We start from the raw sequence: 27,189 nt of genomic DNA, 5'->3' as shown, positions 1-27,189 counted from the left end.
AAATGCTTGCTTTGTATACGCAGTATAATCATGCATTACAGCTTAATTGCCTTGATAACAAAAAAGCATGAACTTTTTATCTGAGTTGTGTAATTAATATAAAATTTGTATAATTTAAACATTAAACATATGTAACACTTTTTGCAAACAAGTTATTCATTTCTCAATTATTGCTTATCTGCTGCGCACTTTGTGCCAGTTGGTTTACGGACTTTCTTCACGGGCGGACGTGGCGTGGTTCAGTTCACCGGCTGCAGGGTTTTCAACTTGAATGGTTTCCGTTGGAAGATGCAATTCTCGGGATCGGCGTTCTTCGTGGAGACCCGCTGCATCCGGACGTGTACTTTATACTTGTACTGGCGTCCGATGATTCGGTTGGTCCCTGCGATGGCTCGGTGATCTGTCCCCACTTAATGCGTTGGTGCAGGTGGGTTTGCTGCTGGTTGTTGTTTGTTCGAGGCGAGGGGTGGTCGGGGCTGGATTGCGTCCACCCCGTGGGGTCGCAGAGGTTGTGGCTTGGCATTGCTGTTCGAGCATCGTGGGCTGATGGTAGTGGGGCTGCTGCTGGGAGCCGTCGTCATGGTCGTGGCCGCGGTGGGCGTACCAGAACGGCCGCCTCGATGGTGTTGACCTGCATAGCCGATTCGACGGTCGATTCAGTGGAGGCATTCGACAGCTGGTCCAGATTCCATTGGTTGTTTGTATCCGGATTGACGGTGGTGTCGTTGGGTTGCTTGTGCTGCCCCATCGGTGGGACGCGGGTCATCGTTGTAAAGGGGCCCATAGTCCGAATACTGAGTTTCCACATCCTACAAAACAAAAATGAAATGGAAATTACATTCAAGTATTTTTTGCACAATAAAAAACTTACCTTTGTTATTCCGTCAACATTGGGAGCCGAGTAATTTGTTGTTTTTGTTTCTTGGTGTCTCTACCCAGTGCAGCCGAGTGCGGAGCTCCTGTCCTTGTAGTTTTCCGGCTTCTGCGGATTCCGTCGCTGGCTCCGAGGACTGATTTTTCGCTGTATTGATCCTGCCGACCTCGTCGATGCGAACTTCTCGGCGGCCGCAGCGGTCGCTCTCGTTTTTTTCTGGATCCGCCACCTACAAGAAACAGCAAAACGGGAGATATTGGATTAGATGCCGATAAAATTAATGGATTGTATTTATAGAAGTTTACCTTCAATGTTACGACTCGATTTGTTGTTTTCCTCCGGATGGGGTGGATTTTCCGTCGGGATTTCACCGGTTTGCGGATGCCGTTGTGAGGATCGCCTCGATTTTTTTTTTTGACGACGTCATGCACGGCGATGAAGTTAGCGAAAGGCGCGTAACATTTGGAAAGGGACTTTTCTCACGAATACAAAGGCACGCAACAATTTGTCAGAAGGTTTCAAAAATGTTATAACATATATATATAGAGTGAAATGTACAAGTATGAGTGTGCTTGTAAAACATGGAATCGACCATTTGATATGGTGTGATCTCACAGTCTATCAGCTCAAATTCGTATATAATTGAACATAGCCTGGACTCCATAACATATTGTTACTTATTGATATGTATTAAGCAAACTGTTATTTACAATCTTGAGCTTTGGATTTCATATTGGTCAACAAAGAATCAACTCTTTGAGATGAAGTAACCACAACCGTTAGTGGGAATTTACTGTTTGGATTCTATACCAAATTGTATTTTTCTATGCGGGTAATGAACAAATTATTACTACATAATAACATCTGTTGCTATGCTTATATTACTAGGCTTATGTTACAATGCTTATGTTGCTTCGATTGCATATTGCCATTCCGCAACAGGACTCGGTTAGTGTGGTGCTTCTAATCCAGTTTGACTTTCTATACCGTAGAATCATAACTTGTTCTGTGGCTTAGGGCCAATTTCTTCACCTCGGCTTAACCGGTAAGCCAGGCTTACCCATACAGTTAAACCTGGCTTAACGCTTAAGCCAAGGTGAAGAAATCGCCCCTTAGTTGGTTAAAACGCCGGATTAGTGATACGGAATCGTGGGTTCGAATCCCATCAAAACAAGTGGTAGTTTTTTCGCGAATTAATCTTGCAATTTATCAGCAAGCCTGACTGCGCTGTAATGACGTTCTCCTTACAACGCCGAGGAACAGCAATTTCCAGATAAATCGGTGAGCCCGTTTCAAACTATATTTTCCTTTCATTCATAAACTTAGAAAACTAATTTTTAGTTACCCAACTTTCCCTTGTACCCAGTTTATTTCATTTCAGAGAGCGAGTAAAGGCGCTTAAGCCTAGGCATTAGGGCCAGGACACGGACCAAATACCTGTGTTCCATCCCAGGAAGCGAAGGACCAATTTTCACTTATTTTGCTTTCTCAAAAGCTGAGTGGTTGGTACGAGATGTCCCCACTTAATGGCTTTATTGTAAAAACAATAACGCTGCACAGTAGGCCTGGCCGCTTTAATGCTTGTAACGCATTTCCAATGTACTGCAAACATTAATAATGACAAGAAAAGTGGTATAATTAGTCGATTCTATCATTTTCCAGGATTCTTTCAATGAATGGCTGTGTCTTCAAAGTTTGATTTGCTTCGTCTTTACAGACATTCCAGCCAACTGGTATAGCTGATAAAGGGCTAGAAAACTATCTGCCGTCCAAAATTACTTAAAAATATGTGTAATACAGAAAAAGTTAAATATGTGGGCATGTGTATTCATGATTGATTTTGAATTAGTCAAATAAAAATGTGAGGCTCCTTTATTACAGAATTCATACTAAACGCATTCGTCCTAATGTCATTCCACTCAACAGAATAGATCCCCATACGAAAAAAAAGGCGCTTTTCAGTTGAGTGCTCATTCACCAGCGTGTAATTATTAGGAACGAATTCCACCCGGGAGCCCGCATGTACATTATGTCAGCTCGTTTAAGTAGTCACAGGAGCCCGTATAGGATAGGCGCATGGCACATACCACTATGCCCGGTGTCTTGATAAGACCCATTCTACAACGAACGAACCGTAGACACGAGAACATTGCTCCAGAAAAGAACGCTGACTGATACGAATTCCAGCAGCAGCAATAGCAGTGATTTACGATTCACTCATCCTGTCACTTTCTCACTTTCTGTGTGGCCTCTTCGTTACCGTGTCCTCCCTCCTTCCACCCAAGTTCACATTCCCATCGGAGGAATGAATGGCATTTTATCACCAGGCACTTGCTCGCGCGAGGGGTGTATTGATTTTTTCGCGACTTCTTCGTTTTTTTTGGTATTCTGTGCAATCGAATCAACAGCGCACAAAAATCCCGCATTGCACAAAGCATAATCTCAAAGCTGCTGGTGTCATCAATGCCCATTATCGCTGACGCACCGAAACTCGCGGGAGTACACAGTCATAAACACAACCATCGTACGTATCTACATCAGATTCAGATTCAGATTCGACGAGTAAATAATGATGAATCGATGAATCATGGATTTGAAAGTAAATGCCGGCGGTACTGAGCTGGGTCTCTCGGCAGGGAGGGTGTGAGCAGCGCGTTATGAAGTGTTTTTTTGCAGCGCAGAAAGTAAATTCTATTAGAGAGGGAAATCGATTAGCGTAAATAGGTATAATATGCCCCCCTTAAGCGGAAACGACAATATATCTAAAACTAGCGCCTTTTTCTATCTATTGTCCACTGCAAATCGTTGTTCCTAAAGTCAGTGAAGTGTTGCATGCGAACTTTGACTTTGGAGGGACGGCTGTAGAAGCTTTGAAACGTTTTACAAAAACGTTCCAAAATTTACCTTTTCAAAACAAACCGGGCAATACGCCCCATCAAAAGAAAAAACGTCCAGTCCTATGATAAAACCGTCCCAGGGGATAATTCCACCACGTGCTTATCCTAGGAGGGTCTTTTAACAAGTGTTTAACTGCATAAAAGTTGCAAAATAACACAAGCGAACAGAACTAGCTTCGATTACAATGAAGTCAGTTTACAACAAGTAAAATATTACGCCAAAAGCCTCGATTTCAGACTTTTTGATATTTTTATTGCTTTTCTGTACCAATCAACTAACGGACCAGCTTGATAGCAATTATTCATCAATATTTAAGATTTCTAATTGATCAAGCATGCAAAAAGCGCTTGAATCGCTAGAAAATGAAGGGGGGCGTTTCGCCCCGGTGGGGCGCATTATACCCTTTTACCCTACTTCTGTACAGTCTCAGTCTGTAGTACACAGTGTACACCCTTGGTAATGACGGTGCTAATAATGCTCGTGAAAATCGCGCGATGAATCGACAGAACCGCCCGGAAACAAATTGATCACTTCATTTAATCGCGCCACAAGCAAGCTAAACATGCTTTCGGCTGCGTGCTTTCAAATTATCAAAGTGATGAATAGGCATAGGCTCTCTCCTTCGTGGGGTGGGTGATACGTATCAGAGTTAATTCCACTCCTAGTGCGGTTGGATGAAAGGCTTATATGGGAGATGATGATTCCAGCGATGTACTTTGATTATTTACTCAGATTTGTTATTCAAAGTTCTACTCTAAAAAAAAATGGATAAGGTTTACTCTCAACATCCAGCATAACATGAAATTGAGAAACGAAACAAAAACTAACGCTAATTACTTTTGTTTAAGTAGAATAGAAATGAGAGCCAGAGGTCAGCCGACCAGAAGCACATAAAAGTATTATAACAAAATTATGACAAGTGTTGTGAGAAGTAACATATAAGTTGATATAAGGTTTGTGAAAGGATTTTTATACACACAGATAAAAATAATGAGATTAACACGTCATGTAAACTTCATTTTAGCCATGTAAACTTAGTGTTATGATGGTTTACATGATATATCATGTAAATTTGTGTTATATGTCATGTAAACTCTCAGAGTCATGCTGAATTACATGACATATAATGGAAGTTTACATGATATTTCATGAACTTTACATGATATGTCATGTAAACTTCTATGATATCCCACGCTCCAATTATGTGAATCATATGTCACAGAATTTTACACTCTTTTTTCGATCTGTGCATAGGGGAACTAACGAATTTTTTGAAACCTGTTGAACTCAGAGTTGCTGGCTGTTCGAGCCCGTATGAAGTTGATCATCAATATTAACTTCTTTCCACGATCAGCCTAGATAGCTGTGTAGTGTCGGTAGCGCTTGTTTCAATTGGTTTGCCGAATAGAGGGTAAGGGTAAGGGTCGCACACGCATAACAAAGTCGTGAGGAAGCTGTGAAGGCAACTCTCCACGAGGTGAGTGTAAATTACACTCACCTCGTGGAGAGTCACTTTTACAGCTCTGTCACGACTTTGGTATGCGTGTGCGACCCCTACTCTGTTCGGCAAACTTTTAGACAAAACCACAAAGAAAAAGTCGTTCATAGATCGTTTCTTGATTGCACGCTTCTGAGCTGAGAAACCAGCAAGTGAGTGTAACTCTTTGTAAGTGAGTGTTCCCATCCCTGGCTAAGAATAACACTACGGATCGCCTGTTCCGGTGGTAAGAGTCCACCAGCAGGTCACTCCTAATTCATGGTGTAATGCGGCTTTATGCTTACCGTGCCTAGGAATGAATAGCTAGGGGGGGTCTAATAAAAACCTAACCGCAAACGAAGCCTGTGGAGTACCAGGGCACCCTCCACAGTATGTTGCTCTTACTGCGCTAACCGGAGCAATGGTGCAGTTGACCTTGTGTTTCTCCGAGACAATCGGCTGCCCTTCTTTAGTCTCACTTGAGGCTAAATAAGGGCGTGAGTATGAAGATGTTGTTAATTAGTTTAAATTTTCACCTATATGGTTTCGCATTATGCGATTCACACAGTGTATTCTGTGTATCCTCGCATTTGGCGTTTTCCAATCGATACCGATCTAGTTTTGTTGCTCCTGTTCTTTGTTATGCTGTTGTTGCGAAGAGTTTAATCTTGCCTAGTTTTGGTAGTGGCTACGGTTAGGATAGCTCAGATCAATCTTCGGCATAAAAGAACAGCAACAATCAATCTTTGCAGACTTATGCAAAATGGTTCAGCCCAAGTGGCCTTGTTCCAAGAACCTTACTTCCGTAAGGGAAATTTCTATCTAGGAAACCTTGTGAACCCGGTGTTTGCTACTTTCAGTAAACATGAAATGGCAAACTCGCGTGTGATGCATCGAGCCTGTGTGCTTGTCAACAACGCAATAGTTGCTACACTCATCTCTGAACTAACCACCAGAGATGTATGTGCTATCACAATTGATGTATCTGTTGGAAACCTCAACAGGAAATACGTCTATTGTTCTGTGTATTTACCGCATGATGAACCATCCCCTACGGATGCTTTCAAACATGTCATCGCATACTGTACTTCAAAAGGCCTTCCGCCAATTGTTGGCAGTGATGCTAATGCTCACCATATTATCTGGGGCAGCTCAGACATTAACTTGAGAGGCTCCAGTTTGATGGAGTACTTAAGTAGTACAGATCTTGCATTTCTTAACATAGGCAACCGCCCAACCTTTACGGTATCTGCTAGAGAGGAAGTGTTAGACATAACGCTTTGCTCTAGTGGAAGTGTTAGACATAACGCTTTGCTCTAGTTGCGGCCAAATTTCATGGATACTTACCATCCATTGACACTTCAAGTGATTTAGATGATGCCATTGATACTACAACGACCTTCATCATGGAAGCTTTTGAAGAAGCATGCCCTCTACGGTCTGTGAAGATCACATTAGGAACTCTTTGGTGGAACTCTGATCGGAGGCTTTTAGGTTGGCTCGCAAGGACTACAGGAAAGCTCTCCAGTCTGCTGAACGATCGGGCTGAAAAACCTTTGTACAAACGTTTCCAGTTTGAGTGAAGTCAGTCGGCTAAACAAAATCCTTGTGAAATCTAAGGATTTCCGAGTGAACGAACTTCGTTTGCTATATCTAGTCGAAATCTAACATTTATGCAAGAACACTTAGAGAACGACCAGGCATTTGATGCACAATAACCAAAAATGTGCCTTAATTGTCAATGTCGCTTACGTAACTGCAGAATTACGGCAGTGTAACATTGTGGCCGTTTATTAATATATCAAATTGCAACTCTAAAGACTATTAATAAAATTATTTTAATAATTCCCTATTTGTTGCAATAGATCATCCAGTCAAATCACAGTTTCACGATCATTTTGAAATAACTGTGTCCAGTCCAATCTATAATTTTAAATTTTTATTATTTTATTAACCCCCTACAGGAAACCTTAAATGATGGTCCATTTCGGAAACCTGGGGTCCATTTGGACCTCAAATTTGATCTTCTGTATCTTATGATCCTGACTTATTAGAAGATCGGTGTCTTCAGCAAAGTTGTTGGGTTGGCTAAGGACTTACAGATGCTGGACTGTTTAATTCGGAATTTCATATATAGGCTGCGCTAGTGAGCATGTAAGTTTTCAGTATTTTAACACATATAGAGTTTTTCCGGCTACGCAGTCTTTAATAAGCTAACGACGTTCGTTGTTATCCCAACGTTTCGACGCTTGGTAGGCGTCTTCCTCAGGGGGTACTAAAATTTAGATTTATTATTTGTTTGAATTAGTTATAAGTGGGAAGGTTTGGTTTGTGTGACTTACAATACTTGTGTCGTTATTTGTCTAATGTTTTGTCTAACTCTAACTGTCGGGTATGTTGAATTTTGGTACATGCTGTAAATTTAAATTGTGTTCCATTATAAAATAGTTCACATTAATCTACTATTGAATCTTACACTTTAAAATCTTTAACTTTTTTCACCGCACAACTTGTAACACTGGCATTGGCGCAATTTTTCTTAACTTGTGGAATGGTTAACATGCCCTATTGGAGAAATTGAATCCCTCTCTTCTATACTGGTTCTAGTAGTTTTGTTGCGCTCATCTTTACTTTTGATGTCGTGCAACACTGCTGCGTATGTCACACTGAGTCTGTCTATATCTGTACGTCTATTGACTGTGTGGTTTGTGTTTGTGATGTGACACATCTCTAAAAACGGTAGTGTGGAATGTCTGTAGCTATGGTCTATAATTTGTGTTTGTTCTAGATTGAATCTGTGGTCTGTCTCTACACAATGCTGTATTAGCGCTGTTGTCGTTTCTATCAGAGATGTTTTGGCTATTTCTGTGTTGGTATTGTTGTTATTGGTCAGTTTTTCTAATCTGTTTACATTAGATCGTTGTGTAAGCCACACAAACCAAACATTCCCACTTATAACTAATTCAAACAAATAATAAATCTAAATTTTAGTACCCCCTGCGGAAGACGCCCACCAAGCGTCGAAACGTTGGGATAACAACAAACGTCGTTAGCTTATTAAAGACTGCGTAGCCGGAAAAACTCTAAATTAACCCTACAGTCGTACAATTACCAGTTTTAACACATATACATATATCAAGATCCTGACCACATAGAAATTTGGTGTCATCAGCAAAGTTGTTTATTAGGTGAAGTGTTTACCAATCATGGTCCGTTTGTTTGAAAATTTCACACATAGATAGCGCTACTGAGCATGCACATTTTATATTAATATATCTCAGGATCCTGATCACCTAGAGTGATGGTATCTTCGGCAAAATTTTTGAGTTGCTCAAGTTGTTCAAGTTGACAGATGCTGGTCCATTTGATCTGGAACTTCACACATAGGGGGCGCTAGTAAGCATGTAAGCATTAAGTATATGATCACATTTATATCAAGATCCTGATCACATAGAAATTTGGTGTCTTTGGCAAAGTTGTTTGGCACTCCACGTATAGGTGGCGTTACTGAACACGCATATTTCATATATCTCATATATCACAGAATTATGATCAGGTTAGCTAACTGGTTGGGATACCAGCAGTCAAAATTTGAGATTTTTTAGTGCATTCAATAAAAAAAATACAGCTTGTTGAAAATTTTCTAGCACATAATTGAAATTTGGATGCAAATTTGCAACTAGCGCCACCTATTGGCAGAAACTCGAATAAAACAATAATTCAAATCAGAGCCCTTGATCTACCACACAACTTAGCCGAAGACGCCATATTTCCAAATAATCAGGATCCTGAGATATGTAGAATTTGAAATTTGTTTGCACTCTAGCGCCGCCTAGTGGTGGAATTTCGAATCAAACGTACCATCATCTGTAAGTCCTTTACCAACCAAACAGCTTTTGGCCGAAGTCAAAAAAGCTCCATGTAATTAGTGTCCTGAGATATATGGGATTGACATTTCGTTACAGTTTCATTTGTTAGTCTGTGATTTATGTGATGTCATAGACAAGCAGACGTAACACTGCAAAATTTCTATCCCATATATTGTGATTCGAAATTCTACCGCTAAGCGACGCTAGAGTGAAAACAAATTTTAAATTTTGCATATCTCAAGATCTTGATTATTTATAAATATGGTGTCTTCGGCAAAATTGTTCAGAAGATCGAGGACTTTAGTTGAATTATTATTTGGTTATAGTTTCTGTCATTAGGTGGCGCTAGTAGCGAATTTGCAAAAACATAGAAATTTTAATTATTAGCTATACAATTTAAAACAAGCTGTAACTTCTTATCAAGTGCCCCAAAAAATATCAAACTTTGACTACAAGTTTCCCAACTAGTTAGCTATAACTGGTACAAATTTGGGATTGATTGATTAACTCTATGTGAAGTTGAAGTGTTTCTAGTAAAATACTCCTTATTTCACTGCAGTTCATTAAACTACTATATCTTACGGCTAAGTTAATCAAATTTAATGAAATTTTGAAAATGTATGACTTATACATTGATCTTTGGTTATCATTAGACTTGACTCAAATGTGTCTGAAGGGAAAAAAGTTACAGCTTGTTGAATACATTTTTAGAAATTCTTATCATTTGCAACCTATGACAAATTTGTAACTAGCGCTGCCTAGAGATGAAATTTTGCATTAAATGAAAAAAAAATTGTAAGCCCTTAACTTACGAAACAGTTTTGTCGAAGAAATTATCTTTCTTAGCAACTAGCGTCCTGAAATATTTAAAAAATAAAATTAACAGTCTCGCTAACGCCACCTATTAGTGGAATTTCGAATCAAACGGCCCATTAACTGTTAGTCCTTGACCAGCGTAATAGTATTGCTGAACACACCAATACTCCAAGTCTTCAAAACCCTGAGCTATATGGGTGAGAAATTCTGTCAGTGTTATGTCTGTTTGTCTCTGATATTTTAAGATGTGATGTCTCTTAGCTTTTTTTTGGATCCACTGGTATGCGTTTGGTTCATCAAAATATTTGAACAGTCCCATGTGAACACTGCGTGTGCACTGAGTGGTATTTTCTTTTTTTTTGAGTGCGTGCAGAAATTTTGCACTAGGATTATGACTTGCTGGCTCTCACTGCTCTCACGCAGGAGTCTAGTCACCCGAACACAAAATCTGCATGAGAACAATTTTATGTTTTTAATTGTGTGTTTTCCTCTCTTTTTTAGAATCTTGTGCTATATGAGATATACAAATTGCATGCTACTGACGTCACCTATGAGCAAAATTCAGAGTAAAACGGCTCATCATCTATAAGTTCTTGCAACTTATTTGCAGAATCTTATTTTTTTTCTAAATAATCTAAATCCAGATATATAAATGATTCAAAATGTGTATGCTCACTAGCGTCATCTAGTGACAGAGGTTCGATTCAAGCGATCCATTATCTGTAAATTCTTGACCTACCAAACATCTTTGCAAAAGATAGTAGAGACGATAAGAGAGTTATTAGGATCTTGGGAAATTTGAAATATAAAATTGGCATGCTCAGTGGCGCCACCTATGTGTGGCTTTCCGAAACAAATTTTGCATCATCTGTAAGTTCTTGACTAATGAAACAACTTTGCCGAACACGCCATCTTTTTATGTGATTTAAGATGTACATTAAGAATGCTCACTAGCGCCACCTATGTGTGGAGTTTCAAATCAAACGACCCATCATCTGGAAGTACTTGACGAACACAACCACTTTCTCGAAGACTCTCATCTTTCTAAGTGATAAGGATCCAGTGATATTTATGACATATTATGAGGTACAAAATTTACATGCACACTATCACCACCTAGTGGTGGAATTTCAAATCAATCGATCCATTATCTGTAAGAGCTCGACTTACTGAGCAACTTTCCCGAAGACGTGACGCTTCTACATGCTCTAGATCTTCCAATAATTTCGTTTTAAGACATTATACACTAAAACCCCAATTTACGCTCAAAACGGGGGGAGCGTAAATTGGGGGAGCGTAACTTGGGGGGAGCGCTATTTGGGAATTAGTGCGTAAATCGGGGGAGCGTTATTTGGGAATTAGTGCGTAAATCGGGGGAGTGTATTTTTTTCAGTTTTATCATTAGTTTGTGAAGATCGACATCACAAAGTTCTTAAACTGTGTAAAGGTTATAAGTTATTTAACTACAATCAATAATTTAGCAGTTTTGCTAAGTTCAGTGGTTCCCAACCTACGGTCATGGGCCATGCGAATTTCTCAAGAACCAAAGGTGTGAGGATAAAGTTAAAAGGTTTTTCGTAGTCTGCACTTCAGGGAGTATGTACTTATCACAATGTAGTTGTATTGCAAAGATCAGTGGTTTCCAAACTATGGTCACGGGCCACGTAAATATTTCAAGAACCGGAGATGCTAGAAAGAAGAGCAAATGTTTTACGGATTGATCATCTCAAGGATCAGTATCTCTGAAATTGATATGTTAAAAAATCAGTGGTTTCCAATCTATGGTCACGGGCCACGTGAATATCTCAAGAACCGAAGGTGTTAGGAAGAAAAACAAATGTTATACGGATTGATCGTTTCAAGGATCAGTATCTCTGATATTGCTATGTTGAAAGATCAGTGGTTTCCAATCTATGGTCACGGGCCACGTGAATATCTCAAGAACCGAAGGTGTTAGGAAGAAAAACAAATGTTATACGGATTGATCGTTTCAAGGATCAGTATCTCTGATATAGATATGTTGAAAAATCAGAGGTTTCCAATCTATGGTCACGGGCCACGTGAATATCTAAAGAACCGAAATGCTTGAAAGAAGAGCAAATGTTTTACGGATTGATCATCTCAAGGATCAGTATCTCTGAAATTGATATGTTAAAAAATCAGTGGTTTCCAATCTATGGTCACGGGCCACGTGAATATCTCAAGAACCGAAGGTGTTAGGAAGAAAAACAAATGTTTTACGGATTGATCATCTCAAGGATCAGTATCTCTGATATTGCTATGTTGAAAGATCAGTGGTTTCCAATCTATGGTCACGGGCCACGTGAATATCTCAAGAACCGAAGGTGTTAGGAAGAAAAACAAATGTTATACGGATTGATCGTTTCAAGGATCAGTATCTCTGATATAGATATGTTGAAAAATCAGAGGTTTCCAATCTATGGTCACGGGCCACGTGAATATCTCGAGAACCGAAAGTGCTAGAAAGAAATGCAAATGTTTTACGGATTGATCATCTCAAGGATCAGTATCTCTGGTATTGATAAGTTGAAAAATCAGTGGTTTCCAATCTATGGTCACGGGCCACGTGAATATCTCAAGAACCGAAAGTGTTAGGAAGATGAGCAAATGTTATACGGATTGATCACTTCAAGGATCAGTATCTCTGATATGGATATGTTGAAAAATCAGAGGTTTCCAATCTATGGTCACGGGCCACGTGAATATCTCGAGAACCGAAAGTGCTAGAAAGAAAAGCAAATGTTTTACGGATTGATCATTTCAAGGATCAGTATCTCTGATATAGATATGTTGAAAAATCAGAGGTTTCCAATCTATGGTCACGGGCCACGTGAATATGTATCTCGAGAACCGAAAGTGCTAGAAAGAAAAGCAAATGTTTTACGGATTGATTATCTCAAGGATCAGTATCTCTGATATTGATATGTTGAAAAATCAGTGGTTTCCAATCTATGGTCACGGGCCACGTGAATATCTCAAGAACCGAAAGTGCTAGAAAGAAGAGCAAATGTTTTACGGATTGATCATCTCAAGGATCAGTATCTCTGATGATGATATGTTGAAAAATCAGTGGTTTCCAATCTATGGTCACGGGCCACGTGAATATCTCAAGAACCGAAGGTGTTAGGAAGAAAAACAAATGTTTTACGGATTGATCATCTCAAGGATCAGTATCTCTGATATTGATATGTTGAAAAATCAGTGGTTTCCAATCTATGGTCACGGGCCACGTGAATATCTCAAGAACCGAAGGTGTTAGGAAGAAAAACAAATGTTATACGGATTGATCGTTTCAAGGATCAGTATCTCTGATATAGATATGTTGAAAAATCAGAGGTTTCCAATCTATGGTCACGGGCCACGTGAATATGTATCTCGAGAACCGAAGGTGCTAGAAAGAAAAGCAAATGTTTTACGGATTGATTATCTCAAGGATCAGTATCTCTGATATTGATAAGTTGAAAAATCAGTGGTTTCCAATCTATGGTCACGGGCCACGTGAATATCTCAAGAACCGAAAGTGCTAGAAAGAAGAGCAAATGTTTTACGGATTGATCATCTCAAGGATCAGTATCTCTGATATTGATATGTTGAAAAATCAGTGGTTTCCAATCTATGGTCACGGGCCACGTGAATATCTCAAGAACCGAAAGTGCTTGAAAGAAGAGTAAATGTTATACGGATTGATCATCTCAAGGATCAGTATCTGATATTGATATGTTGAAAAATCAGTGGTTTCCAATCTATGGTCACGGGCCACGTGAATATCTCAAGAACCGAAAGTGCTTGAAAGAAGAGCAAATGTTTTACGGATTGATCATCTCAAGGATCAGTATCTCTGAAATTGATATGTTGATAAATCAGTGGTTTCCAATCCATGGTCACGGGCCACGTGAATATCTCAAGAACCGAAGGTGTAAGGAAGAAAAACAAATGTTTTACGGATTGATCATCTCAAGAATCAGTATCTCTGATATTGATATGTTGAAAAATCAGTGGTTTCCAATCTATGGTCACGGGCCACGTGAATATCTCAAGAACCGAAAGTGCTAGAAAGAAGAGCAAATGTTTTACGGATTGATCATTTCAAGGATCAGTATCTCTGATATTGATAAGTTGAAAAATCAGTGGTTTCCAATCTATGGTCACGGGCCACGTGAATATCTCAAGAACCGAAAGTGCTAGGAAGATGAGCAAATGTTATACGGATTGATCATTTCAAGGATCAGTATCTCTGATATAGATATGTTGAAAAATCAGTGGTTTCCAATCTATGGTCACGGGCCACGTGAATATCTCGAGAACCGAAAGTGCTAGGAAGAAGAGCAAAGTTTAAGTTTTAGATCATTTGGCAGAATGTCGTTTGGCTGAACGCCATATGGCCGAATACAATCTGGCCGAAAGGGTCGTTTTTCCGAATGCCGTTTGGCTGAATCATGATCAAAAGAATTCAGTGGAAGTTTTTGACATTTTAATTGCCAATATGATCATCAGAAGTATTTCATTATTTTAATCATAGGCTATTCTTTCTAGTTTTGATATTCATTGATTAGTTGGCGTTGAAACTACCGATACAGGTCGGAGTCGATTATCCGGGGGTTCAATTAACCGGGGGCCCGATTATCCGGGGATCGATTATCCGGCAAAAAATGGCTCGATTATCAGGGGAAAACTTTGTTTTTGCTTTATTTACAAATTTTTAGATTACAGTATGCCAAAAAATGTGATAAACATCAAACACAACGCACGTAAATAAGATTTAGCCTATTTGAAAATTGTTTTTATTTTTCACATTTTTCTGCTGAAACTTGATTTTCAAAAAACCTGCTTGTAATAATACCAGACGTTAAGTTTAGGCACTACAACGTCATGTATATTAGCTTTTATGATTAAGGTACAGTTTTTGATTGAAGAACATCAAAAATAAAAGAAAATAGGCATGGCTCGATTATCCGGCTAATTCGATTATCCGGGGTGAAATAATTTTGAGGTCACCCGGATAATCGAGTCCGACCTGTATTTTATAAAGTTTTTTCCTTCTTTGAATCATAGGCTGTTCTTTTAGGACATACTGAAACGGCAAACAATGCTATGGTTATTTATTTCATCATTCATTTTTCCGGCATTCCACCAAACGACCCATTCGGCCAAATGGAGTTCGGCCAAATGACCCGGGACCCTATAATATAATGCTGGTGATGGCACAAATTTCCCAAATGAGCCGACCTACTGATCATGTTGCTTGATCTACATAATTTGAAAAGCCGATTTCACTTTTTCATCGCCTTTTAGATTCTTGAGGAATGGCCCGTAATTACAATTTGAAATTCCCTGATGTTAACAACACCAGAATATTGTAATAAATACTCCTTGAGATGCAGAATCTTACAAACGTTCACTCTTCCTCCTCGGCCTTTAGGTTCTTGCGAATACAGCATAGCCTGTGACCCCAGCTTGAGAACCACTGAATCTCATCTCTCATCTCATCTCTCATCTCATCTCTCATCTCATCTCTCATCTCATCTCTTATCTCATCCCTCATCTCATCTCTCATCTCATCTCTCATCTCATCTCTCATCTCATCTCTCATCTCTCATCTCATCTCTCATCTCATCTCATCTCATCTCTCATCTCATCTCTCATCTCATCTCTCATCTCATCTCTCATCTCATCTCTCGTCTCATTTCTCATCTCATCTCTCATCTCATCTCTCATCTCATCTCTCATCTCATCTCTCATCTCATCTCTCATCTCATCTCTCATCTCATCTCTCATCTCTCATCTCATCTCTCATCTCATCTCTCATCTCATCTCTCATATCTCATCTCTCATCTTATCTCTCATCTCATCTCTCATCTCTCATCTCATCTCATCTCTCATCTCATCTCTCATCTCATCTCTCATCTCATCTTTCATCTCATCTCTCATCTCATCTCTCATCTCATCTCTCATCTCATCTCGCATCGCATCTCTCATCTCATCTCTCATCTCATCTCTCATCTCATCTCTCATCTCATCTCTCATCTCATCTCTCATCTCATCTCTCATCTCATCTCTCATCTCATCTCTCATCTCATCTCTCATCTCTTATTTCATCTCTCGTCTCTCATTTCTCATCTCTCATCTCTCATCTCTCATCTCTCATCTCTCATCTCTCATCTCTCATCTCTCATCTCTCATCTCTCATCTCTCATCTCTCATCTCTCATCTCTCATCTCTCATCTCTCATCTCTCATCTCTCATCTCTCATCTCTCATCTCTCATCTCTCATCTCTCATCTCTCATCTCTCATCTCTCATCTCTCATCTCTCATCTCTCATCTCTCATCTCTCATCTCTCATCTCTCATCTCTCATCTCTCATCTCTCATCTCTCATCTCTCATCTCTCATCTCTCATCTCTCATCTCTCATCTCTCATCTCTCATCTCTCATCTCTCATCTCTCATCTCTCATCTCTCATCTCTCATCTCTCATCTCTCATCTCTCATCTCTCATCTCTCATCTCTCATCTCTCATCGCTCATCTCTCATCGCTCATCTCTCATCTCTCATCGCTCATCTCTCATCTCTCATCTCTCATCTCTCATCTCTCATCTCTCATCTCTCATCTCTCATCTCTCATCTCTCATCTCTCATCTCTCATCTCTCATCTCTCATCTCTCATCTCTCATCTCTCATCTCTCATCTCTCATCTCTCATCTCTCATCTCTCATCTCTCATCTCTCATCTCATCTCTCATCTCATCTCTCATCTCATCTCTCATCTCATCTCTCATCTCATCTCTCATCTCATCTCTCATCTCATCTCTCATCTCATCTCTCATCTCATCTCTCATCTCATCTCTCATCTCATCTCTCATCTCATCTCTCATCTCATCTCTCATCTCTCATCTCATCTCTCATCTCATCTCTCATCTCTCATCTCATCTCTCATCTCTCATCTCATCTCTCATCTCTTATTTCAACTCTCGTCTCTCATTTCTCATCTCTCATCTCTCATCTCTCATCTCTCATCTCTCATCTCATCTCTCATCTCATCTCTCATCTCTCATCCCTCATCTCTCATCTCTCATCTCTCATCTCTCATCTCTCATCTCTCATCTCTCATCTCTCATCTCTCATCTCTCATCTCTCATCTCTCATCTCTCATCTCTCATCTCTCATCTCTCATATCTCATCTCTCATCTCTCATCTCTCATCTCTCATCTCTCATCTCTCATCTCTCATCTCTCATCTCTCATCTCTCATCTCTCATCTCTCATCTCTCATCTCTCATCTCTCATCTCTCATCTCTCATCTCTCATCTCTCATCTCTCATCTCTCATCTCTCATCTCTCATCTCTCATCTCTCATCTCTCATCTCTCATCTCTCATCTCTCATCTCTCATCTCTCATCTCTCATCTCTCATCTCTCATCTCTCATATCTCATCTCTCATCTCTCATCTCTCATCTCTCATCTCTCATCTCTCATCTCTCATCTCTCATCTCTCATCTCTCATCTCTCATCTCTCATCTCTCATCTCTCATCTCTCATCTCTCATCTCTCATCTCTCATCTCTCATCTCTCATCTCTCATCTCTCATCTCTCATCTCTCATCTCTCATCTCTCATCTCTCATCTCTCATCTCTCATCTCTCATCTCTCATCTCTCATCTCTCATCTCTCATCTCTCATCTCTCATCTCTCATCTCTCATCTCTCATCTCTCATCTCTCATCTCTCATCTCTCATCTCTCATCTCTCATCTCTCATCTCTCATCTCTCATCTCTCATCTCTCATCTCTCATCTCTCATCTCTCATCTCTCATCTCTCATCTCTCATCTCTCATCTCTCATCTCTCATCTCTCATCTCTCATCTCTCATCTCTCATCTCTCATCTCTCATCTCTCATCTCTCATCTCTCATCTCTCATCTCTCATCTCTCATCTCTCATCTCTCATCTCTCATCTCTCATCTCTCATCTCTCATCTCTCATCTCTCATCTCTCATCTCTCATCTCTCATCTCTCATCTCTCATCTCTCATCTCTCATCTCTCATCTCACATCTCTCATCTCTCATCTCTCATCTCTCATCTCTCATCTCTCATCTCTCATCTCTCATCTCTCATCTCACCTCTCATCTCATCTCTCATCTCATCTCTCATCTCATCTCTCATCTCATCTCTCATCTCATCTCTCATCTCATCTCATGTCATCCTTCCCTAACTCTCTATCCTATCCTCTACCCTCCCATCTACCCTACCTTCTACCCTACCCTCTACCCTGCCTTTTACCCCACCCTCTACTTTAACACACTACCCTAACCCTCAACCTTACCCTCAACCCTACCATTACCCACAACCTTCAACCCTACACTGTAACATAACCCTTTACCCTACCTTCTACTCTACCCTCTACCCTAACCCTCAACCCTACCCTCTACCCTACCTTTTACCCTACCCTGTTACATAATCCTCTACTCTACCTTCTATCCAACTTTCTTCCCTACCCTCTACCCTACCCTCCACTCTACCCTCTACCCTCACTCTACACCCTACCCTCTACCCTACCCTCTACCCTACCTTTTATCCTACCTTCCACCCTAACCTGTAACAAACCCTCTACTCTACATTCTACCCCACCTTATACCCTACCTTCTACTCTACCCTCTCACAAAACCCACTCCTACCTTCTACTCTACCTTCTTCCTTACCCTCTACCCTACCCTCTACCCTACCTTCTACCCTAACCCTCTACCCTACCTTCTATCCTACCTTCTACCCTAATCCTCTGCCCTACCGTCTACCTTATCTTTTACCCTACACTCTGCCTTACCTTCTACTTCTACCCTACCCTCTAACATAACCCTCTACCCTACCCTCTACCCTACCATCTACCCTAACCCTCTGTCCTAGTCTCTCCTCGAACCCTCTACCTAACCCTCTACCCAACCCTCTATCTTACCTTCTACCCTAACTTGTTACTTGTTCCCGAATACCTAAAACCCCAATTTACGCCTAAGGAGCGTAAATTGGGGGAGCGCTATTTGGGAATTAGTGCGTAAATGGGGGGAGCGTTATTTGGGAATTAGTGCGTAAATCGGGGGGCGCAAATTGAGTTTGGCGCAAATAAAGTGAGCGTAAATTGGGGTTTTAGTGTATTACTAAACTGGTAATTCCAAATAGCGCCATCTAGTGGAGAATTTTTGAATTAACCAATACACCGCCAGATGATGCTTGACCTACCGAACAAATTTGACGTAGACATGAATATTCTAAAACAACAGAATAAAAAGATACAGAGAATTCAATTTGGGGTCCAAAAGGACCCCAGGTATACAAAATCGCCCGGTTCATCTTTGACATGGAATAAAAATCAAAGTATGCCATGAAATCGATTTTTTTTGCTTAAATAATAGAACTAGGTCTAGTCCATTAGAGGGTTAAATTTCTGAATTCGACAAAAATTTGTTAACGTAAATTATTCAGCTGCAACTGAATTGTTGACTTACATCCGGTCTATTATGATCATCTCAATAAACTAGTCTGATCGATATGGCTTATAGTGCTTCTTAGTAATGTGCAAGTCCAGCAGCGTTCTCATATCATATCACTTTCCCATTCCAAGTTTCTCCAAGCCTTTCGGGAATCCAAACGGCCCCCCTTCCTTGGTAGAGCTTTTGTCTTTGCCCAGCTGCCTGTGAACCAATTCACTTCCGAATTTCGTTTTGCTACCGAAAAGTCAGTTAGTTCCCAAAAGCCTGACTGTCTCTCTCGCTGCCTTCCTTCCGGCTGCCTGCTAAAATAGCGTTTTTTGTGGCTCATCATTGCCACCACCACCATCACCGCTGCGCTTCGCTTTTATCCAATCCCAATAAATTTCACTCTCATTGCCAGTAATTTTCTTCGAACTTCGAACCCACACACGTCTTCCGTTCCGGGCTATTGTTTCGCTTCTTCCCGAACATGGACCAGAGCAGACTAATGTGGACCGGCAGCAGGAATGGAAGGAGAAGCCGCACAACACAGCCAACGACTGTCTATTTATATCCTCGGCATTATTCCGACGTCCTGTAGAAAGTTGTCTTCTTCTTGCGTCTGGTTTAGTGGGAGTGATATGCTTGAGAAAATAGAAGATTTAACCAAAATTTAGGAGTATCCATCCTGGGTAGGATTTCTCTCACCAATAAAGTTGCTCAAACCATTTTTTAATAGCCAGCTCTGAATGCTTTTGCATAATACTGTATGTTAAAAATCCAGAAGAATGACACACACTCGGAGATTTTAAAAGACCCAGGGATCAAAGAAGAAAAACCAAGCCCTTGATTTCGAGATGTTAGGACTGAAAATCTCGTTGAGACGAAATCTGGAATCATTCAGTTATAGTGACATTTCAGCCCATTTTCCCCTACATGTAATCGAAATGGTGCAGTCTACATAGTATAGACCAGAGTTAAGTTTAGCTCCGAAAGTTGTCTCTGCTGGCATTGTTCGAACAGATATTGCTCCTCTCACATCTCCTTGGGTCGAAGCACAATCTCTAATCCCCCTTGCACGATGGCCCCCAAACGTCTACGACATGTTCGACACCCCTCGAGAATCCCCAGTCCCCAGGAACCTCCCCCGACCAGAAAGCAGGAAGTCATTCGACAGTGGAAAATCGATTCCCCAAAGATGCTACCCACTTCGGTCCGGGACGGGACTGCTTCTGACTGGCACGTGGAGACTGGAAAGCCAAGACGAGCTGGGATGCTGTGCCACAGAAGTAGCGAAATGAACATGTGTTATATTGTTATTGGAGCTCTTCCTTGTTCTGCTGGTAGTGGGTACAGACGTCTGGAGTGATACGAGAAGAAAGAACATCTGGATCCAGCGTGTGACGTACCTAGTGCTGTGCCGGTGGTGGTGGACAGGAATGAGGGTCGGGTGCACCATCAAGATATGCGGAACAAGAAAAATCGAACCCATAAAGTGGATGCTTTCTCGCAGCAACAATCGATCGCGTGCAGGTCAACGTTCAAGCGCCTTGTGCTGGTATACTGTTTGCTTGCTTGCAAGGATTGCCAACGGGACGCCAGGAAGCCAAAAACCAAGAATCGGCGGGTCGGAAACAAATTTTTCACGTTCGGGAGATTTGTTTCCAAATCGGGTTGGCCTTTTTTCATTTCGGGAACCAACTGGGGGCTTTTAAATGGATGGGATCCGATTCGCTTTCGAGTGTAGTGCCGATTAAACATGGTTTGATGTTATCGCATGGTTAAGGTTAATCGAGAAATTTGTACCGGTTGAAATTAATTACAGGTTGAGATATAATCATAACAAGATTATACCAAGTTTTATTAGACTAAACTTGCGAAATCATAACAAATTTATAACAAGTTCTGTTGTATATTTCATAACAAATTTGTTACAATTTTTGTCATATATCTCTTGGCTCGAGTGACCAAAATTACAAGAATTTTCAATCTTTTTCGCGACAACACAAAAAATCTTAGAAATTCTGAAATATAATTTTGTTACATAAAATATAACACCGATTGCAATCAACGTGTTACAAAACTATGCTAGAGGCAATTATATTATAATGCATAATATAACAAATGTTGTTTTACGTCTGTTTGAATAAATGAAACAAGTTTTGTTATAATATAACAATAATTATAACAAAAGTTAAAACAATTTTGTTATGGAAAAATGAAAAAAAAAAATAACAGAATTATATCAACTATTTTTATTTCTAACAACAGTTGTCATAATTTTGTTATGATCTTGTTATGTGCTTCTGGTCGGGTTATCAAGGGATTCCCTCAGGATCACTTTAAGGAATTCTACCGATAGCTCCCCTAGAAAATATTCCAAGGATTTCTGCAAAAATCCTTCTAGAATTTATCCAGCGATTCCCCAGAAGTTCTTCCAAAGATTCTTCTGAGAATGTCTCTAGGCTTTCCTCTAGGATTTCTTCCAGAGATTCTTCCAGCATTTCTTTCAGAGATTCCTCCAGGAATTCCTTTAGGGATTCGCCCAGGATTTCTTCCCGGAATTACTTCGGAAATTCTTCCTTCTTTTTTTAATGTTTTAAGAATTCATTTTTTTGGTTTCTTCAATTGTTTCGGGTTAATGAATTCTTACCGTCGATGGGGGTGACAATGGGTCTGGGGGGTGAGATTGGGTTAAAACGGAGAAACATAAAATTTGAAATAGCTCCTCAACTATCGCTGATTTATATTGAAAATATTATATTAAAGCCTGTATCCGCAATAATCGGGACACAGAAATACAGCTGTAACTCTGCAATGGATACATAAAAATTGTTCAAATTCCGCCAAATAACATCTTGAGATGTGTTCATTTCACCTACAAAATTTCATGTGAATCGGTGCAGTACTTTTTGTTGTAGCAATGAAAAAGTAGAATGTGCGCAATTTAATTTTGTGCAGCCCCTAGTTTTGCTTGAAAGTGCTGTAACTATTGAATTTGGCAAAGGAAATGGCTGAAATTTTGAACACAAACCTCTGAATCTACATTTGTTGCATAGGCAAAATTTCAGAAAAATCGATGCACTATCAAGAATTGTATGGTCGAAACATGTATTGGGACTGAACGTGATTTTAGTCCCTCAGACAGCAATTAGTCAACACCCTTTATTGTTTCGATTGTACTATTTAAAATATTATACCAATAATCATTAAATTCTGCAAGCACAATAAACACATAATCAACTATCTTTTGTGAAAATTTCATGAAAATTGGCAGAGAAATTTAAAAGTTATGAATAGGCAAACATCGCACATGAAAAACACGAAAATTTTTCACTATCACTCACCCCTATCAACACCAGTAGCTTTCAAATCAATTGACCAAAGTTAATGAAATTTTGCAAAAAAGTGTCTCTATAAGTATCATAACTGCTAACGAAATTTCATAATTATCATCTCAAAACTTTGAACTGTAGTGTAAAATAACCATCTGTTATGCGAATGAAAATTGGTCATGATTGTACAAAATGCTTAAAACCACGTCTGTTTGTTTGTCATCCACAGTCAAATGTAATGCATCGATTTTTATGAAATTTGGCACAAATAATGAACATACACCAAAGAGTACTCAGTCAATTATTTGGCCAATTTTACCGATTCATGACAGATCTACAGCCGTACTTCTGTGTCCCGATTATTGCGGATACAGGCTTTATTTCAAAGAGGAGATGTTTTTACATGTCATGATGCTGAATAAGATGTTTTGCAACTATCGTTTTTTGTTAAATCTATATATATAAAAATGCAGTGGCATACGTGGGACCGCGCATAACTTGCGAACGGAAGGTCCGATTTTGATCGTTTTTGTTTTGTTCCGTTAGTTTTCACCCAAGGAAGGTTTGTGAGGCAAAAAACATGAAAAAATTGAGAGCTTTTGAAAATTGATCTTCCATACACTTTGAGACCGGGGACTTGTTCTTGGATAGAAACTGGAAACGTCAAAAAACGCAGTAGGCAAGACAAAGTTTGCCGGGTACAGCTAGTTTGTTACTAAACTTATACGATGAAACTACTAGTAAATCACTCTGAAAAAAATTCTCCTTCGTAATGTTTCACACAAGTACCTAACCATAATTTTTCTTATAAGTGGTTAGCTGTATGTATTACCTGGTTGATGCAACGAAAAAAGCGGGCTGTCATTGCTCTTTTTATTTAAAAATTCAATATTTTCGACCCTTTGTCCAAATATTAAGAATGGGGGTGAGATTGGGTCAAGCAAGTTATCGAGTGCACATAACCTTAACAAAAATTTCAACTTGTTATCCAGTCCCCATTTGACGTAAGAGTGGTGCCATGTTTACCGCACCATGCTTTTTTCCGAAAATATGTCGAACATGTGTTAAGCGAGTGTGTTCATACGTTTAGTGCCTGAAATAATCTATTTCAATAAACCCATGCGTTTGAACAGCTCCTCTAATCATCAACTAACCTTTAAGTAGTGTACTGTAATATCGTAAGCTCACAAAATAGACTTAATAGCGTTCTTCTTCTCCACTCATTTTTGAAATTTGAAGGAAATATCGTAAAACTACCAGACGGTGGTGGGATCCATGAAATACCGGAATAATAAAACCGGCTCCATATCACAATGTCGGAAAGCGAACGAACGTCTACTAAAAATATGTTTGTTTTTAATCAATCTTTCAATGCGCCCCTCCCTCACTGTAATCCTCTCTCCTCTCATGGAGGTTGAAACTTTAAATGAGGATGATTATGGTGGTTAAAAGTGGCGATACAACATACAAACGATATTTTATCAAATATCAACCATTTTTTCGATTGTATTAGCCTTTTTAAGTGAATTAATCATCTTTTAAAATAACCTAAGTTTTTATTCGACATGGTTACATTGTATTTTAAGTAGATTTACTAGATGTGATCAATAAAATTAACTTATAGTCTTAGATAGGCGACTTTGAATACTTTGACCCATTCTCACCCCCTCTAAGGGGTGAGATTGGGTCAATTTTAATCATTTGTAGTTTAGTAAGCAATTCATATAATGTGATACTTTCTTGACAAATTATCATTACCACATAGAAGAGTATACATACCAAAAAAAAAGTTATTCCGACTTCAATTGCATTTGTTATTTAACAAACAATCTTTGAGTACCCTTTTTTGACCCATTCTCACCCCCAACGACGGTACTTAGTATGCTGAAAAACCGACTTTTATGTTTTCATCAAACTTTCCGGGTAGGTACGTTTAAGGCGAAACTGGAAGCATTTCCTCATTTTTTCAGATTTTGATATAAAAAAAAAATAACGAAGCATTTTTTTCAAAAACGGGTTTCGTACACATGTAGAGTATGGATCAAGGTATCTTCTGATTTTTTTTCTTGTTGATAAAGTTTTCCATTTTTTCAAAAACCATTTTTTTGTGAAATTTCGTTCAAAAATGGTTTCTGCAAAAACGAAAAACATTTTCCACCACGAAAAAAAATCAGAAGATGATCCATCCTCTACATGTGTACGAAAACCGATTTTGAAAATATTGCTTCGTTATTAATTAAAAAATCAAAAACCAAAAAGTGAAATTTTCATAATTAACATAACCCTACAATGTTTGACAATGCTCACGAAATTTTGAAATAAAATAATGACAAAATTAACCCATATCCGCCTAGCTTCCTATTTATAGGACAGATGCCCCGAACGCCCAGCGTCCTATAAATAGGAAAGTCCTTTTGATGTGAATATCTCCAGAATTGTGCAAAATTTTAGAATACTTTCTTCAGAGAAGATGTTCTCCACACCCATACATTGCTCCTTTTCGACAATATAGTTTGTGACTGGTTCACTAGGCGGCGTAAACGATGCTGCAAAGATTACATATTGTCAAGATCTACGAGCTTCATTTCCAATGTGAAAATAATTTATTTCCCTAGAATCTTGATAATGATTAATATTGTATAGTTCATTTTTCCGGCAGAGTTGTTAATCAATACATACAAAGTCGATGTATGTGTGATTGTATGTTTATATGCTTGTATGTTTATATGTTTGTTTGTTTGTCTACTTGTATGTTTATATGTATCCACGTATGTATATATATGTATGTTCTGGCAAAACTCTGGAATGCTTCAAGAAATTTCAATCAAATTTCGCATACACATTCCTTAGGATGTAGAGGTAGGATGTAGGGGTATTGGAATTCAATATGGCGGCTTAGGTTCTAAGATGGCCGCTTAGGTTCCAAGATGGCGGCCAAAATTCCAGAATGTTTGCTATTGAACGGCAATGCTGCTTCAGATACTATGCAATATGGGTATCTATCGATCGGGCTTGATCAGCAGAAGTAAAAAATCCATATTTAACGCTATTTGATTGATTGAGTTGTCTTTATTAAAGAGACTTTCAGCCCTTTAACGCTATTTTGAAATCCAAGATAGCGGACTACATCCAAGATGGCGGCAACGGAATGGTAGTTTGAGCTATGATGCCATGCAGTATGGGTATCTATCAATCGGGTTTGATGAGTAGAAGTCAATAATCGATATTTGACGCCATTTGGAAATCCAAGATGGCGATCCATATCCAAGATGGTAGTTTCAATTCTACACTATTTTTGCTGAGATTTTTTCAGGTAATCCTAGATCATAGAGACATCTTCTATGGTTCTTGCAAGAATACCTGCTCATCTTCGAGCCGGCATTCCTATTATGATCCCTCTAAGGATTCTTTCATGGATTTCTGCTGGAATTACTTCACAGATTCATCCTAGTATACTTTCCAAGTTTTCTGTCGAAATATATTCAGTGGAATATCTTCTCGTGGAATTCTTTCAGGTATACGCCCCGGGATCATTGCTGGCTTCTCGGGAGTTTTTCAGGCATTCCTCTCGGGATTGATTGGATCGAGTTTTTCGATCGCCATTTCGGGTAAATGTACAATATCAAAAAAGGGAAGATGTGCCGCGGGGCTCCAAGGATTGTGTAGCTACCATCAAAATTTTACGAAGATTGGTCAATCCATTCTCGAGAAACGGTGCTTTTACGAAACTTTATTTTGATATCTTAGTTTGAATGTGAGGAATCTAACTACTATATATTCCACAGTTGCTGATTTTACCATGCCGTTTAGTGTCATGGCGCCTTCGAAAAAAAAAATCACAACGATATCGCACTTATTATTGGTAATTATTGGGAAAACTGATCAATCCCACTAAAAAAGAGATATATAATTAAATTTTCAGAATGTAGAATTAGCATTTAAGTTAAAATACACATTAATAAAAACTAAAAAAAAAAATAAATTTTCTTATTTTTCGAGAAACAAGATTCATGCCTTCACAAGAGTTGCTGTTTTTGTTTTTATTTATGTGTATTTTAACTTATTACTAATTTTACACTTCACAAGAGTTTCAGAAAATATTATTCTGAATAACTTTGTTGAAAAAATCTTTATCACAATGCCAAAAGAGGATCGTCCTACAACCTGAACGAGTTGGGACAAATGTTTATCGCCGCATTTTCTTTGTCGGTTGTTTTGCTTCTCACTTCTGCGACAATTATTCTCATTGCTTGAAACTCGCACGTGCAACGTTTTTTTTGTGGAAGAGTAAAGAAGACGCGAGGTTCTTTTTTCGGCTGGTGTGCTTCATTCCGGATAGTAGGAGAAAACACAAATTAGTTCTCTTCCGGTCAGGGATGAATCAAATGGATGAATGCACATGCTTTGGAGAGCTTGTTCAAAGCAACTTTTGTAATTAAAATATGG

At 39.3% G+C, this 27,189-nt stretch overlaps 1 protein-coding gene and 1 long non-coding RNA gene across 10 annotated transcripts in view; both read right to left on the bottom strand.

Annotated features, from left to right (window-relative positions):
* Positions 1 to 27,189, bottom strand: part of LOC109403214 (protein alan shepard) — a 789,956-nt gene that overhangs the window by 190,905 nt on the left and 571,862 nt on the right. The window lies entirely within an intron of this gene.
* On the bottom strand, positions 338 to 1,308 carry LOC134287273 (uncharacterized). The gene is made up of 3 exons (XR_009997176.1): positions 1,180 to 1,308; positions 872 to 1,103; positions 338 to 809 (listed from the first exon to the last, which is right to left on the bottom strand). It is a non-coding gene; the product is annotated as an uncharacterized LOC134287273 (long non-coding RNA).

The sequence above is a fragment of the Aedes albopictus genome, chromosome 2 (genome assembly GCF_035046485.1).
Source record: "Aedes albopictus strain Foshan chromosome 2, AalbF5, whole genome shotgun sequence".
Lineage (NCBI taxonomy): Eukaryota > Metazoa > Arthropoda > Insecta > Diptera > Culicidae > Aedes > Aedes albopictus.
Note: the sequence above shows the minus strand (reverse complement) of the source record. Positions and strands in the feature narration are given on the sequence as shown.